Below are 15131 nucleotides of genomic sequence, written 5' to 3' on the forward strand. Positions count from 1 at the left end.
CATACGGAAAACTAAAATTGTGTGAAAATATTTTAGATTCTGTTCCATTTAATATGTACTATGAATATTTATATATTATAAATATATTTATATAGGAAAACCTATAGATAATTATAATTAACAAAATTTATAGGTGTATATAACTGTAGCTATATATTATATACATAAACTATTCAGTTATATGCAATATATATTCTGTATTACTATATATGTGTACATTCATTATAGCTACTTACTATAGATAAATACATATGTACACTTAATGTAGATAACAAAGTTAAATACAGACTATAAACAACACACACTTCCATATGTCTGTATATAATATGTGTATGTAATTAACTACTCTGTTTTTGTTTCTATTGCTGTGATAAAATAAACTGGAAAAAAAACCACTTAGAGGAGAAAGGGTTTACTTTATCTTAAAGTTCCAGGTCATAGCCCATTACTGCAAGGCAGCCACAATGGCAGGCTCTTGAGACTGCTGGTCACATCGCATCCAGTCAAGAACCGAGAGACTGGAATCCACACGTGCTAAATACTCCGATAGCTTTCCATACTCTATTATTATTATTATTATTATTATTATTATTATTATTATAGACCTTTATTAACAGGTGCTTGTAGTTTGCTGGCTTTTTTGAAAAAATCAAGTTGTAAACTTTACTACAAATTAAAAATGAAGTTCTTAAAAATTTCAACTTGACCAGATATGAAACAATTTAAAAAGTGTTATAGGTGTATTGAGAAAAACCAGACCTTTTTTCTTAAAAAACATGTTTGTCATTACCAAAAAGAGACATCTTTAGGTAAAAGTAATAGAAGCCCCATGCTGCATAGATAATGCAGATAGTTCTAATGTATCTGGTCAACGGGCAAAAAGCAAGCACGTAAGGTCTTCAGCCCCAGTCGTTGTTCGTTTCTTACTGCTGGAATTTCATATTCATTTCTTCTTGTTGAATGACCAAACGGATGATGGTAGAGACGGTAAGCCGGCATTTACTCAGCCCCGCCCTGCTCAGCCTCGGGAGCGGACGAATTCTCAGCTGGTGGATCGGCTGCTTTTGTCTCTTTGCCATCTTGTGGTTTAGGGTTCTCTGGGCATCTGCATTGTTGTCGGTAATTGAAGTTGTTGAGGTGGCTGCTGACCTTGGGTCTCATCTCCTTGATTTTCTTTGTCCTCTTCACTGCCATCCTCTCTAGGCTGTCTTTGGTGAGGAGGGCCCTTGCGGAATCGTGGTCTGTAACCCCGATACATACTCTGTCTCACTGGTCTACCTTGCTCTCCTGCGCTCTGGTTGTCAGTATCCTCCATCACTTCTCCTTGCACAGGGGGGTTGGAGTACTGTGGTCGAAGCGCACAGGGTCTCCGCATATAGTAACTCTCACTATTCTGGTTATTTTGCTGGTAATTGCGTGGAGGACCCCTACGACGTGGATAGCATCTATAATGGTTACGGTCTGCTACGTATTTACGGCCTTGAACTGGAACTCCCCCAGGAACTGTAACATTGCTGCCTCAGCACCCTTTTCTCCTTCAACATCAAACTCCACAGTCTGTCCATCTCCTACACTGCGAGGATTCTTCCTGGGGTTATTCTTTTTATTATTATTATTCGATATTTTATTTATTTACATTTCAGATGTCATCCCCGTCCCCCATTCCTCCCACCCATTAATCCCCTATTCCATCCTTCTTCCTCCTTTTTGTGCCTTTATACTGTTTAAATTACATGCAAGTATTAAGGTCAGTTCTAGGTTGAGGAGGGGTTATTCTTCTTTATGGCAGTCAGGTGTACAAATACGCCTTCCTCGGTGTCATTCCTGTTGAAACTGTATCCGTTCCTTACATTGAGCCATTTAACTGTTCCCAAAACTTTCCTTTCGATGACCTTTTTGTCCCTGCCCGCGGGCACTGACGAAGTGAGGCCACCCGGGCCACAACTACCTGTGCTGCTGCCCATGGAGCCGAGCTTGGTGTCAGGGGGCGGAGGGCGGCTACTGGGTCCCGGCCTCGCTGCTCTTGGTTGTGATGCTGGTGACTGGGGCCGGCAGCGAAGGCTACGGCTCCTCCAGGGTGTAATGGTGACTAGGCCAGCGCGGCTGTGGGTCTCTCAGGGTTCTTTGGGGTCCGCTCTCTGTTCCCACTACCGATTAAACTCACTTTCTCTACTCTTTAATCTACTCCTGCTAGAATTATGCTAGTCCAGCATAATTCCTTACTGCATTCTTAATCATATTCTGTACACACAGATAACTGTAGCTACCACCCCTCCCTAAAGACGCCTCCCTTTACAGCGATAGAGATGATCACAGACTACCACAACTATACACAAGGCAGAGATCAATGGATCGTGATGAGTCCAGCCCCAGTGGAAACTTCTATCACACAGCTAGTGCATCTATTTCTCAGGGAACATCAAGGGAGAGAGGGTGGAAAGAGTGTAAGAGATGAAATACCAGGAAGTCTGTGGTGAAACAGCCTCCCAGAATGCTCATAAACAAGACTTGAACAAAGGCAATATCAATCTATATGTTAATGTAGAGGGGGAAATTTTCTACTGTTTTCAAATAGATGCTTTAAAGAATTTCACATGACTACACTGTTTTTCCATAATTTCCACCTGTCATTCTGCCTCTCCAGGTGCTGCCTCCCTCTTTCTCTAGAATTTATGACCTATACATAATTATTACACATTATTACACATATACATACATACATACATACATACATACATACATACATACTAAAATAACTAACTGACTGCTTGGGATTAGATAACTTACCAGGCTTCTCATCCCTGGAGAAAACTGATTCTCTCTCTCCTTCCCTCAATAGCTGTTGGTTTCCTGTAACTCCTAATCTGTAATGGAGTCTTGTGAATTTTCTCCTGTTCCTGCTGTCGAGTCAAGGCTGTGGTCATTATGCAGACCATGTTTAGGCGGCCATGTTGTTGAAATGTCATGGGTGCACTGTCCCTGTTTTGTGTAGAAAACACTGTCACAGCGGGCATCCTGATCCCCTGGCCCTTACAATCTTTGCACCCAGTCTTCTTAGCTGTTCCCTGAGCCTGAGGCGGAAGAGTTGTGTTGTAGACGTATTAATTAGGACTGGGTACCCCACAGTCTGTTGTTCTCTGAATTTTGACTAATTTTAGCTTTCTGTGATGGTATCCATCTGTTGCAAAAAGAAGACTGTAGTGGTTTGAATGGAAATGGCCCCATAGACACGTATGTTTGAATGCTTAGGTCCCAGTTGGTGGAACTGTTTGGGAAGGATTAGGAGGTGTGGCCTTGTGGGAGGAGCTGTCACTGGAGATGGGTTTTAAGGTTTCAAAAGATACTACTGTTCCTAGTGTCTTTCCCTCTGCCTCTTGCTTGTGGGTGAAGATGTGGGATATCAACTGTTCCTGCAGCCATGCCTTTGCTCCAACATCATGGACTCTAACTTTCTGAAACTGTAAGCTTTCTTTTACAAGTTGTCTTGGTCATGGTATCTCATCACAGCAGTAGAAAAGTAACTAAGGCCCACCTACCTCCATGGGGGAAGGCAGCAGAAGACACACAGAGGCCCACCCCCTGCCGTGTACCTGCCTACAAAGGGAGATACTGTGATGTGCAAGTATGTGGTGGGCAGATGGGAGAGAAAGAGAAGTGGAATGGTTTGAGCACTATGAAGAGGGGAGGAACTGGAAACTTGTGGATGGAGAAGAACAGCCTGATGTCAGTAGCCTGTGCTGCTGCCTGAGGCCATGGTGATGTCCTGCCCTGTGGTGCTGCTGAGGCCCATGTCTGGGTCCAGGGTCATGTAGCAGCATGGTCTGTGTCAATGTCCATGGCCCATGTTACCACCAAAGGCCATGTGGATGTCCTGACCCAGGCTGACCCATGGGACCATATTGATGTCCAAGGGCTATGCAGAGCTGGCCCCACCCCTGGTCCTCTGCAGCACTTGGGAGAGTAGGGCTCTGTACCTCTCCTAGACAGCACAGTAGAGCTTGCCCTGGTAGCATGGGCAAGAGTGAGCTGTGAGCAACCCAAGGGTTATGAGAATGATAGAGTTGGCCCTGCACTGGGTGAGCTAGTAAGGGCAGTGCTGGAGAGCTCACCCTGGTGGTGTGGGTGCAGAAGAGCTGGCAGGCTGACCAACTCAGCTACCATGCAGGCTCAGATCCAGGGCTTTGAGTTGGTCCATGCCAATATCTACCCCATCTATGAACTGCTGGAGTGCATGAAGGGGCCAAACCTGCAGATCCAAAACTACAGGGTCTCCATGACACGGGGCAACAACAGGAGGAGTCCCAGTGAGGATCCAGTATTGATGGTGTAGCAGAAGTCAGAGGCCTCCAACCAGACCAATGACTCATTGCAATGAACATTTGCAAGTAAAGCTGTTTGGGCAAAAATGTATACTGTGGGGCACATCACAGCTTCCACAACAAGATGGTTATGTTGTTGTTGTTGTTGTTGTTGGTTTTGTTTTTGTTTTTATTTTTATCTTGTTTTGCAGAGGAGGTTGCAAGAACAGAGGGCAGGTATGAGGGGACGGGGAGATGAGTGGGATTGGAATACATGGTATGAAATTCACAAAGAATCAATAAAAAGGTTTTTTGATTAGCTAAGACAGGGTTGAAAGCTACGCTTACCCGAGGGTATAAGAATAAATGTCAGCAGTGGGTCACAGCATGTGGGCCTTCCTGTACTAATTAAGCCATCAAGACAATCCCCCCCGCCAACGTGCCACAGGCCAACCTGATCCAGAAACCCCTCATTACGACTCTCTTCCCAAGTGAGTAAAATTAATTCCAGGTTATGTGAAGTTGACAATTAAAAGTAATCACCACATTAACTAATATAGCCCATATTTACACACCTACTTAAACTAGATCTTTATATGCATATATAATAGAAATACATTTACATACATGCATTTAACTTATATAAATTTGCTGTATTATGTATTTATGTAGTTATATAGTATAAAGTGTATGTAGTAAACATGTATACACATATGCATCTATAATGTGAACTTGATGTGTCGAGGAGTTATTTACTATTAGTACATGGCATTCACTAGTATGGATGGAGGCCATAATTTTTGTTCTCCCTCAGTAATGGTGACTTAAGGTACTTTCAGTTTTTTCCCTTTCTTCCTTTCTTCCTTTCTTCCTTCCTTCCTTTCTTCCTTTCTTTCTGTCTTTCTTTCTTTCTTTCTTTCTTTCTTCCTTTCTTTCTTTCTTTTTTGAGACAGAATCTTACTATGAAGTCTTAGCTCCCCTGTAACCACATAGACCAGGCTAGTATCAAACTCATAAAAATTTACCTACCACCACCCCTGCCCCAGCCCCTGCCCCTGCCCCTGCCCCTGCCCCTGCCCCTGCCCCTGCCCCTGCCCCTGCCCCTGCCCCTGCCCCTGCCCCACCTTCTGAGTACTAAGGTTAATTTGTGTACACCATATCTGGCCCCATTTTTTCACTATCACAAATGACATGACAATGAACATCTTGAACACACCTTGTCTCTCACACACACATGAACACTTCAGTGACTCTTATTTCAAGAAAAAAAATTGCTAGATTCATGAAGACATGTGCTTTCATTTTGAATGATCTTGACAAACTAATCACATTTTCCCCTGTACAAATGACAGCAGCATAACCCTTCTGTATGTGGTGGTCTGCAGCGGACAACCCCTCTCACCCACCGTGGCTGCTGCTCCACTGAGGCATCTGAGCACTGAGCCTCTCTGTAGTTAACATTAAAGTCCAGAGAGCTCTTTCTGATCTGCCATGCCACTCACTTGCTCACAGAGAGGCCATCGCAGTTTGTCACCATCAGGCTATTCCATCTGGACTCCACCCAGGTGCTAAGCTTTCTGGAGATCCAAGCAAAGAAAAAAATCAGAAGTATGGGGCTAAAGAGATAGTTCAGTGGTTAAGTGGGTGTATCTTATTACTCTTGCAGAAAACCTGATTTCTTTTTTTTTATAGTGTGTATTCAGCTTTTAAATCTAATTTTTATTTATTTATTTATTCATTTATTTATTTTTTAAATCAAATCGTAATTTTTACTTATGCACACAGGGGTTATAAACACAAAAAGGCAGGATGTGGGGAAGGAGATTACACCAGAGCATAGGTGTTCAGGGGGAATACAGATAGCTTACAGAACAGGGTATCGGCTGGGTAAAGGAGAACCTGATTTCTTTTCCCAGCACCCAGTACAGTTCACAAGAGCCTGTAACTCCAGATCGAGGGGATCTAATGCCCTCTTCTGGTCTCCATGGGAACTGCACCGAAGTTCACATATACACACACACACACACACACACACACACACACAAATAAAAATAAAATCTTTAATAAAGAAAAACCAAAAGTAGGCTTGGAGAGACTCAGAATTGGAGATCAAATCTCAACGGAGGGGGAAGAGAATACCCACACTTAGAACGATCTTGAAGGGGGAATAGGAATTACAAATGGCAGGTATCACCCATCTACTTCTCTAAAAGTGGAGCCAGCTATGCCCAACATTCAGTCAGCTACCAAGCCCCTTCCAAGCTGCCAAGTCCTTTTCTGGCTGCCTCTATCTCCCTCCTGGGATACTGACCTAAGACGCCTCAGTTTCCCTCAAAGACTCCCGCACTTCTTTTCTTTTTCCTTACCCACACCATTTTTATTTTCTTTTACTGGTAGTTAATGCCAAGTAAACGTTAGGGATTTTTAAAAATCTGGACTATACATCATCTCCCCAAGGGTGCAGCTGAGTAACTGCTGCCTCCACAGAGAGAGGCACCTCCAACTTCCTGTCCCCACGTTGTGGGCCCAGCTGCTCCTCTCATCTGTGCCCATTAACCCCACTCTAGGCAGAATGTGAGCGACGTGTGTAAAATCCCACTGGAACACCCGAATCGAGCCCAGTGACTCAGCCATTCCTCTCCCAGCTCCACAAAATAAGGAGTCAGACTCCAAATGACAGGCTCTTCCCACCTCTGCTCATAGAAGTCTCTCTTCCCTGGTCTGAGGAGGGTCTACTGACATCTACAAAGGCGCGCCAACTTTCCTGACTGTAGGGTCAGGAGATAGCGCCATTTACCTCATTTTCTACTTGGGATGTCTGCCCACTCTCTTGCACAGGCTTCATCTTGTCAGTCTAGCATGGCTACATATAAACTGCAGGCTTAGAGACGAGAGACTGGCTCTGCAAACGGAAACAAAATCAAAACAATGATTCCAACACAAGCCTTCTTCCTTTCCTGAAATAGTTGCAGAAACTCCATGGCTTGACTTAGCCAGAAGCCTTATGGCCAAAGCCCCGGGTGTGGCCTGGAAGCTGAGCCTTGCGCGCCATCTAGGAGCAGAGGGCGGCACTGCAGGCTCTCTCAGACAAACAGAAGTTCCCTCTCTGGGTTCTAGCTGGCCGTCTGTGAAGGACTCGGTTGAGGCCGGAGTCTCTGCCAGGGACTCGTGGGATTTGTGTTCAGACCATGCGACTTCCGTAGCTGAGTAGTTCTGGGCAAATTTTTTTCTTTATTTGCAAAGCAAAGATTACCATGCCAACCTTACTGGGTGAACGAAGGATTAAATAAGAAAAATTATATTAAGCTGGCATAGAACATGAAGCAAACAAAAAAATACTATTCTCTTGACTCCTGGCTTTGCATGTTACTGTGACAAAAGATATTCTAGCAAAAGGCAACTTTGGGGGAGAGGGTAGGAAGGGCTTACTTGGCTCACAATTCCAGTCTATAGTCCATTGTTAAGGGGGAGTCAGGCAAGAACGCAAAGCCAAGAGAGCTGAGAGGAACGAATCCGCCCCCGATGCCTACCTACTCAGGCTCAGCCAGCTTTCTGCTTTCATACCCAGAGCCCAGCCAGTGAAATGGCGCTGCCCAGATTCCAGGCAGGTCTTTCCACCTCAACAATCAAGAAAATCCCTCACAGACATGCTGGCAGGGCAGGTCAATTCCCCAAGGAGACTCTCGCCCCCAGGTGATTCTATGCTGAATTCAGTCAATAATTCAAGCTACCCTCCCTAAGCCGTAAACTACAGAATCTCGCAGTCAGACAAGTTGCATAGGGAAGGAAAAGCACCATTTGACTTACCTGTGAAACAGGGATCAGACCCTCATGAGGTGTTAGAAGGGCAGATATAACAAAAAGCAGTATCTACAACACGTGGTCTACAGTGAGGGTACAGCTGGTGAGAAAAGGGTGGGGGAAGTGAACACACCGTTCCTTGCATGAGCCCCCGAGGTTGAGCAAGTAGGAAGATAGGTATAAAGATAAATAGGACTGTGTCATAGTGGATGAGCCCAATGTAAATAACAATACAGGTACTGTACCGGACACAAGCCAAGTCAATCGCTGTAGAGGATGTCTACTTCCTTCATCCATACACATACAAAGGATTGTTCTTCCGACTTACAGACAAACTATGAAAGCAAAAGGGTTAGGGCACAAGAGATGGATCAGCAGGTAAAGGCGTTTGCTGCCAAGGCTGACTTCTCCAGGACCCACAGGAGGGAAGCAGAGAACTGGCCACCATAAACTGTCCTCCAACTTTCACACATGCATGGTGGCACATGCTCAACATAAATGAAAATAAATAAATGTGCAATGTTTAGGTGGGAGAAGATCTGCTCTGGCTTGCATACTTGGTGGCCCCATCTTTTTTTTTTTTTTTTACAGATGTTTTCCCCACTTCTGACACTGAAATGGAACATCTCATTGCCTGAGGCTTTCGTGCCTTTCTCACTCTGTTCTCCCAATAGCTTGTCTCCAGTCCCTGTTCAGATGCTCTCTACCTCCTGCCTGGACCTGCAGCAGTCTCTCCCTGGGCTCTCTACACTCCTGTCCCTCCTGCCTGAGCTTACAGGGACTCACGCTCTGTCAGAAGGACCAGAGGAAAGTTTAACCCCTCCTGGATGTAAACCTTCTACCACAGAGCTTTACTGTCTGATCTCTGCCTTCGCCAAATGTAGAGCCCACAAGAGAGAGAGTCATGTAACACTCATTATGAACAAGCATGGGGAAAGGTGCTAAATTTGTGAGCCTTTGGGGAAAGGTAAGTCCAGCTGGCAAAGACATATCTTTTTCTAACACCAGGATGGAGAAGATAAAGAAGGGAGAAGTGTGTTGGTGACCACATGGGGAAATCAAACTATCAACACTCTGCTGGTGGGGATATAATGGTGCCATCACTGTAGAAAGTAAAAATGACAGCTCTGCAGGGGAACCCAGAGATTACAGTGTAGGTACATATCAGTAAGTATTAAAACCAGGACCAGCAAGATAACTCCGTGGGTAAAGCTGCCTGGGGACCAAAGGTCAGTCCCTAGTTCTAACATGGTAGAAGAATCAACTCCCAAAAGTTGTACTCTGATCTATAAATGTGTGCCCACATGTGCATGTGCTTGTGTGCACCACATGCACACACACACACACACACACTAATAAATAATTTTAAGATTATTAAATAAAAGAAGAATATTTAAGAAACATATTGTTCTGGTTTAAGTAGGAAATGTTCTCCACAGGATCAGACTCTGAATATTTGGTTTCCAAACAGCAGTGCTTTGCAGAGGAGCGATGTTGAAAAGCTGTAGTGGGGCCTAGCGAGAGGCAATAGGTCACTGAGGGAGTGTTCTGGAACAATATACCTTCCCCTGGATGATAGGAGGTGGATAGCTGTGGTGATTTGAATATGCTTGGCCCTGGGATTGGCACTACTGGGAATGTGTCACTGCTGTAGGCAGGATTTGAGACCCTCCTTCTAGCCACCTAGAAGCCAGTCTTCTCTTGTTTGTCTTCAGAACAAGATATAGAACTCTCCGTTCCTACTGTGCCATGCCTACCTGGAAGCTACCATGCTCCCACCTTCATGATAATGGACTGAACCTCTGAACCTGTAAGCCAGCCTCAATTAAATGTTGTCCTTTATAAGAGTTGCCTTGGTCATGTCCTTTATAAGAGTCGCCTTGGTCATGGTATCTCTCTACAGCAATGGAAACCCTAACTAGGACAGAAGTTAGTACCAGAAGTGGACTATTGCTGTGATAACCCTGGCCATGTTTTTGTTTGGAGGAATGTGGATTTGGGGACTTAGGATTTGTAAAACAGTGGAATACTTTAACTGGGACTTAATGAACCATCCCAGTAGAAACATGGAAGACATTGGTGCTGAAGGTGATTTGAACTATGGGGGACCTGGCTCAAGAGGCTTCAAAGGAAAAGACTGTTGCTATATGGCTTTGTCTTAGGTAGGGTATTAAAGCCCACACCCACAGTGACACACCTACTCCAACAAGGCCACACCTCCTAACAGTGCCACTCCCTGGGCCAAGCATGTACAAACTATCACAGGCCTAGAGACTATTTGTGATAGTTTGGTAAAGAATGTGGCTGCTTTTGCCTTTGTCTAAAGAGTCTACATGAGACACTGGACAAAGGAAGTCTCAGAAAAGTCCAGCATAGACTTTGTCCTCTGGTTCACTCTCAGGAAGAGCATTTGGTAAAGCATAGCAAGCCTAAAAAGAAAAACTACAAAATTTTTGGTTCGAGTGTTAAAAAGAGCACCAGGAAGTAGAAAGGATCTGAATCCTGTGTTCAAGGAGATGAACAGATTAAGAGAATGGTGACCTCAGGGTAGATCCCATCCTGCAAAGCCTATTTTTTACAAAGACAAGAAGATCTCTGAGTTCAAGGTTAGCCTAGAACAGAGCAAGTTCTAAGTGAAGAAAACCTTAAGTTTAGTCATGGTGGTACATGCCTTTAATTCCAGCATTCAGGAGATAGAGCCAGGCAGAACTCTGAGAACAAGGTCAATCTACAGAACAATTTCCAGGACAGTCAAGCTTAGGCAGTGGAGGAATTGGAAAAGAGAAAGCTGGTGATGATGTAATAGAAGGGGGTCTGTTCCAGCCTCGACGAGCAGCAAAACTGGACAGCGTCAGCCCTGTGGCTCTGGTTTTATAGGCAAGAGGAGACTCCTGGGACAATTGATGCTGGTTAGCTGGAGCTAAGAAATTAGTGGTGATTAAGAAGAGACCAGCAGCCAGGCGGTGGTGGTGCACGCCTTTAATCCTAGCACTTGGAAGGCAGAGGCAGGCAGATTTCTGAGTTCGAGGCCAGCCTGGTCTACAGAGTGAGTTCCAGGATAGCCAGGGCTACACAGAGAAACCCTGTCTCGAAAAAAAAAAAAAAAAGAGACCAGCATCACTGAGGTGAAATCTTCTGTGAATGTTTTCTGAGAGCACAAAGAAGCTGTGTTCCAGAGATAACCAAGATTCTAACTCGTGTTGAAGCTGTACTTGGTAATGTGTAATAGTCACCCAGGTGGTACTTGTTTTGAAGGCATGAAAGGGTCATGAAGAGCAGCTGATGCTTGGCACTGTGAGATGCCATGGAAGGCCATTGGTGAAGGTGCACAGCCTTAGTTGCAACTGACTGCCCATCCCTGAAGGGGTCATGCAAAGAAGTTGAGGCTTGGCATCATGAAAAGAAGATATTGGTGAAGCTTAGATGCAGCAGAAGACACCAGCATATTGGAGGTGCAAGTACCATGGGATGACCACTCAGAACAGCAGCAGCAGTGGGGTGGAGACAAACAGAGCCTAGAGTGCTACAGAGGGTAGAGCTGGAGAAGTGACCTAAGCCATTTTGAGAAGCCCAGAAGATCGTGTGTGGATCCTAGACATTGGAACAAGAAGCTGTAAAGTTGAAGAAGCTGTAAAGTTGAAGTTGCCGTGGATACCCCAGGATGTTAGAGATGTCAGAGCCATGTGATACCTGTTGAGGAAGCCTGCTAACAGAGAATGGAACCAGCCTGAGAGAAAGAAGTACGGAGATGAAGATCTGAAGAGCACTTTGACATCAGACATGGAATGCGGCATTTGGAGTTTACCCAATTGAACTTTTGTTCTTGCCTTGGTCCAGTATTTCCTCAGCATGACATTTTGGGATGGAAATGTATATCTTGCATGATGTTGGAGGTATGTGATCTGCTTTTTTATTTTGATTTCTTAAGAAATACAATTTAGAGATTGCATGAGTCTCAGAAGAGACTTTGAACTTTGGACTTTTAATATCGTCAAAACTATTATAGACTATGGGACTTTTGAAGCTGGGCTAAACATATTTTGCATTATGCTATACCTAGGTATGCCCCCCCCCATATACTCATGTGTTTAAAGAAGCCTATGGGGCTCAAGGAGTGGTGGTTTAAATATGCTTGACCCAGGGAGTGGCACTGTTAGGAGGTGTGGCCTTGTTGGAGGAGGTATAGCCTTGTTGAGGAAGTGTGTCACTGTGGGGGTGGGCTTTGAGACCCTCCTTCTAGCTGCCTGGAAGCCAGTCTTCTGTTTACTTTCTGAACATGATGTAGAATTCTCAGTTCTTCCCGTATCATTCCTGCCTGGAAGCTGCCATGGTTCTGCCTTCCTGATAATGGACTGGACCTCTGAACCTATAAGCCAGCCCCAATTAAATGTTGTCTTGGTCATGGTGTCTCTTTACATGTCATCTTTAGCCATGGAAACACTACCTAAAACAACAGCTCTACCCCATCATTGTCTTCAGCCATGATGCTCATCTCTAGCCCAGAAACATAGACCCAATCTACCATCGCTGATACCTCTGAGTCTGGGAACCAGAATAAATTACCCTCTCTGAAGTTGTTTTCTCAAGTATTTTGTCACAGTAATGAGAAGTCTGTGCACATACATAGCCTAGGTTCTCTAGAGGAGTTAATCTCAACCATCAGATATCCTAAATATCAGATATTTACGCTACAATTCATAACAGTAGCAAAATTACTACTCAATTGGAAATAATTTTATGGTTGGGGGTGACCACAGCATGAGGAACTGTATTAAAGGGTTGCAGCATTGGAAAGGTTGAGAACCACTGCTCTAGAGGGACAGAGTCAACAGAATGGAAGCACATTAAAGGGAGACCTTTAAATTGGCTTACACAGTGTAGCTGGAGTAGCCCAACAGTGGCTATCTCACACCAGAGAGATGGGGACCTGGTAGCTGCTCAGCCCAGTGCATCAGCAGCCATAAGCTGGTGCTGGAGGTCTGGTGTTTTTGGTGTTTCCTGAGAGCTGCTAGTCTGCGGTTCGTATTGGAAGTCCAACAAAGCTGGTTCTACATCAGTAAAGGAATCACTAAGGTCTTCCATCTACCTTTGAAGCCTGAAGAAGCTGGTTCTGGTGTCAGCAAAGAAATCAGCAGTGGCCACAACAGAGTAGATGGACTTTCCAGGGACCATGAAGACCAGGCAAGCGAAAAAGGAGAAAGCCTCCTTCCTCCATGTCCTTTTACCTGAGCACCAGTAACCAAAGCAACCAGTAAGGGCAATTGAGCCAAATGTTTCTACACCCCAACCCAATGTTAACAACCTTCCACTGAGACTCTCTTTCCAGGTGATTGGAGGTTGTGTCCAGCTGATGATTAAAAAGCTAATCACCATCACAACACATGTATACACAAAACGCTAACACACTAATGTTCATAATAGTATTGTCCATAATACCTGAAAGATGGGAACACCCGTCTAATGTTCATTAACTGAACATGGATGAACAGAATAGGATGTGTCCTGTCCAAACACAGAATGCTTGGCATCAGTAAGGCATGAGGACTGGTACACACAGCTCCCTACACAGACCCTAGAGGCCTATGCAGTGACAGCAGCCAGTCAGAGAAATACATATTGTTAACATTCCCGTGAGGTGTCTGTGGCAAAGAACCCACAGGGACAGAGGTCACCTCAGGAGGTTCAGGGTCTGAGGAAGGAGCAGAAATTGGGTGTCCCAGTTCTAGACGGAGCACTTCTTTTCAGAGTGACGGCAATGTTCAAAGGCCCAATGTGGTCATGTTTGTACAAATATGTGAACACACCAAATCCACTGAACTGTATGCCTTACATGGAAAAATTATGATTTATATAAATTATACATCTAATAAAGCCGCTGTGCTGTGAAAGGTGCCTCGGTCCCTGGCAAATCCGTGCTGTTCTATAGCACCTCTGCTATTTTTCCAAATAAAATACTTAGAGATGGGAAGATGGCCCTATGGGTTAAGAACTTGTCACACACTATGAGGACAGGAGTTTGGATCCAGCTCCCTGGCGAATGCCAGGTGAATGCCAGGCGAATGCCAGGCGAATGCCAGGTGAATGCCAGGTGAATGCCAGGTGAATGCCAGGTGAATGCCAAGTGAATGCCAGGTGAATGCCAGGTGAATGCCAGGTGGGCATGGCAATCTATCTGCAATCCAGATGCCTAGGAGAGGACGCAGATTCCCCAAAGCAAGCTGACTAGGGAAATTAGATGACACCCATATCTACATTCAAATGAGAGGCCCTGCCTCAGCAGTAGATCATGTGAGAGACTCCCAAAATCAATCAGCCTTGGGCCATCACGTGCACACATACTCATGTGCAAGCAAAATAAACATATATACACAAAAATAAATAAATGCAACTGGCTAATTAACCAGTATTAGTGTATGTGCTTTCTGTCAACTGTTACAACAGACTCAGACATCATGAGAGTGGGTGGAGCCTGTAGCTCATCCCCCTCCTTGTCCTCAGCGCCATGAAAAGTGCATGTACATACAAGTGCTCAACAGATGAGTACCCCTGTTTAGATGAATATACAAGAAATTAAATTAATAAAATAAAATAGTACCAGGCCTGAGATCCAGGTGCAGCTTGGACACCAGTAGATAAAGACCTAGCACACAGCCAGTAATGGTGTCAAAGAGTGAAACTTCTCCCCATCTGAACCCGTGGGACAGAAGCTCCTCCCCTGTGATGCCTCTGTCCTTCATTCTGTGCTTTGTACTGATGGGTTATGTTGTTTAGTTCCTGTAAACTTCATGAACATATTTACCTCCATCTGAAAGGTGAAGAAACTGAGACACAGAGCCCTAATGGAACTTCCTGGAAGGATGGCAGCTGACATGTTGCAGAACAGGGATAGGAACCTGCATCCACCTTCTGTCACATCCCTCATTCTTCTGCACAGAGCTGCTCCCCCATCCATCCTCACCTGCCTTGATTCTTAAACATCCCCTAGGCCTCCTCCACAGTGCATCACCACCCCAGCCTCCTCCACAGTGCATC

The 15131-nt window shown here is 44.8% G+C and overlaps 1 pseudogene; it reads right to left on the bottom strand.

The window, feature by feature from the left end:
• Positions 1-983: 983 nt before the first annotated feature.
• The window catches only part of LOC114630159, a 47426-nt pseudogene continuing 33278 nt past the window's right edge, over positions 984-15131 (bottom strand).

This window comes from Grammomys surdaster, unplaced genomic scaffold (genome assembly GCF_004785775.1).
Source record: "Grammomys surdaster isolate TR1022 unplaced genomic scaffold, NIH_TR_1.0 330, whole genome shotgun sequence".
Lineage (NCBI taxonomy): Eukaryota > Metazoa > Chordata > Mammalia > Rodentia > Muridae > Grammomys > Grammomys surdaster.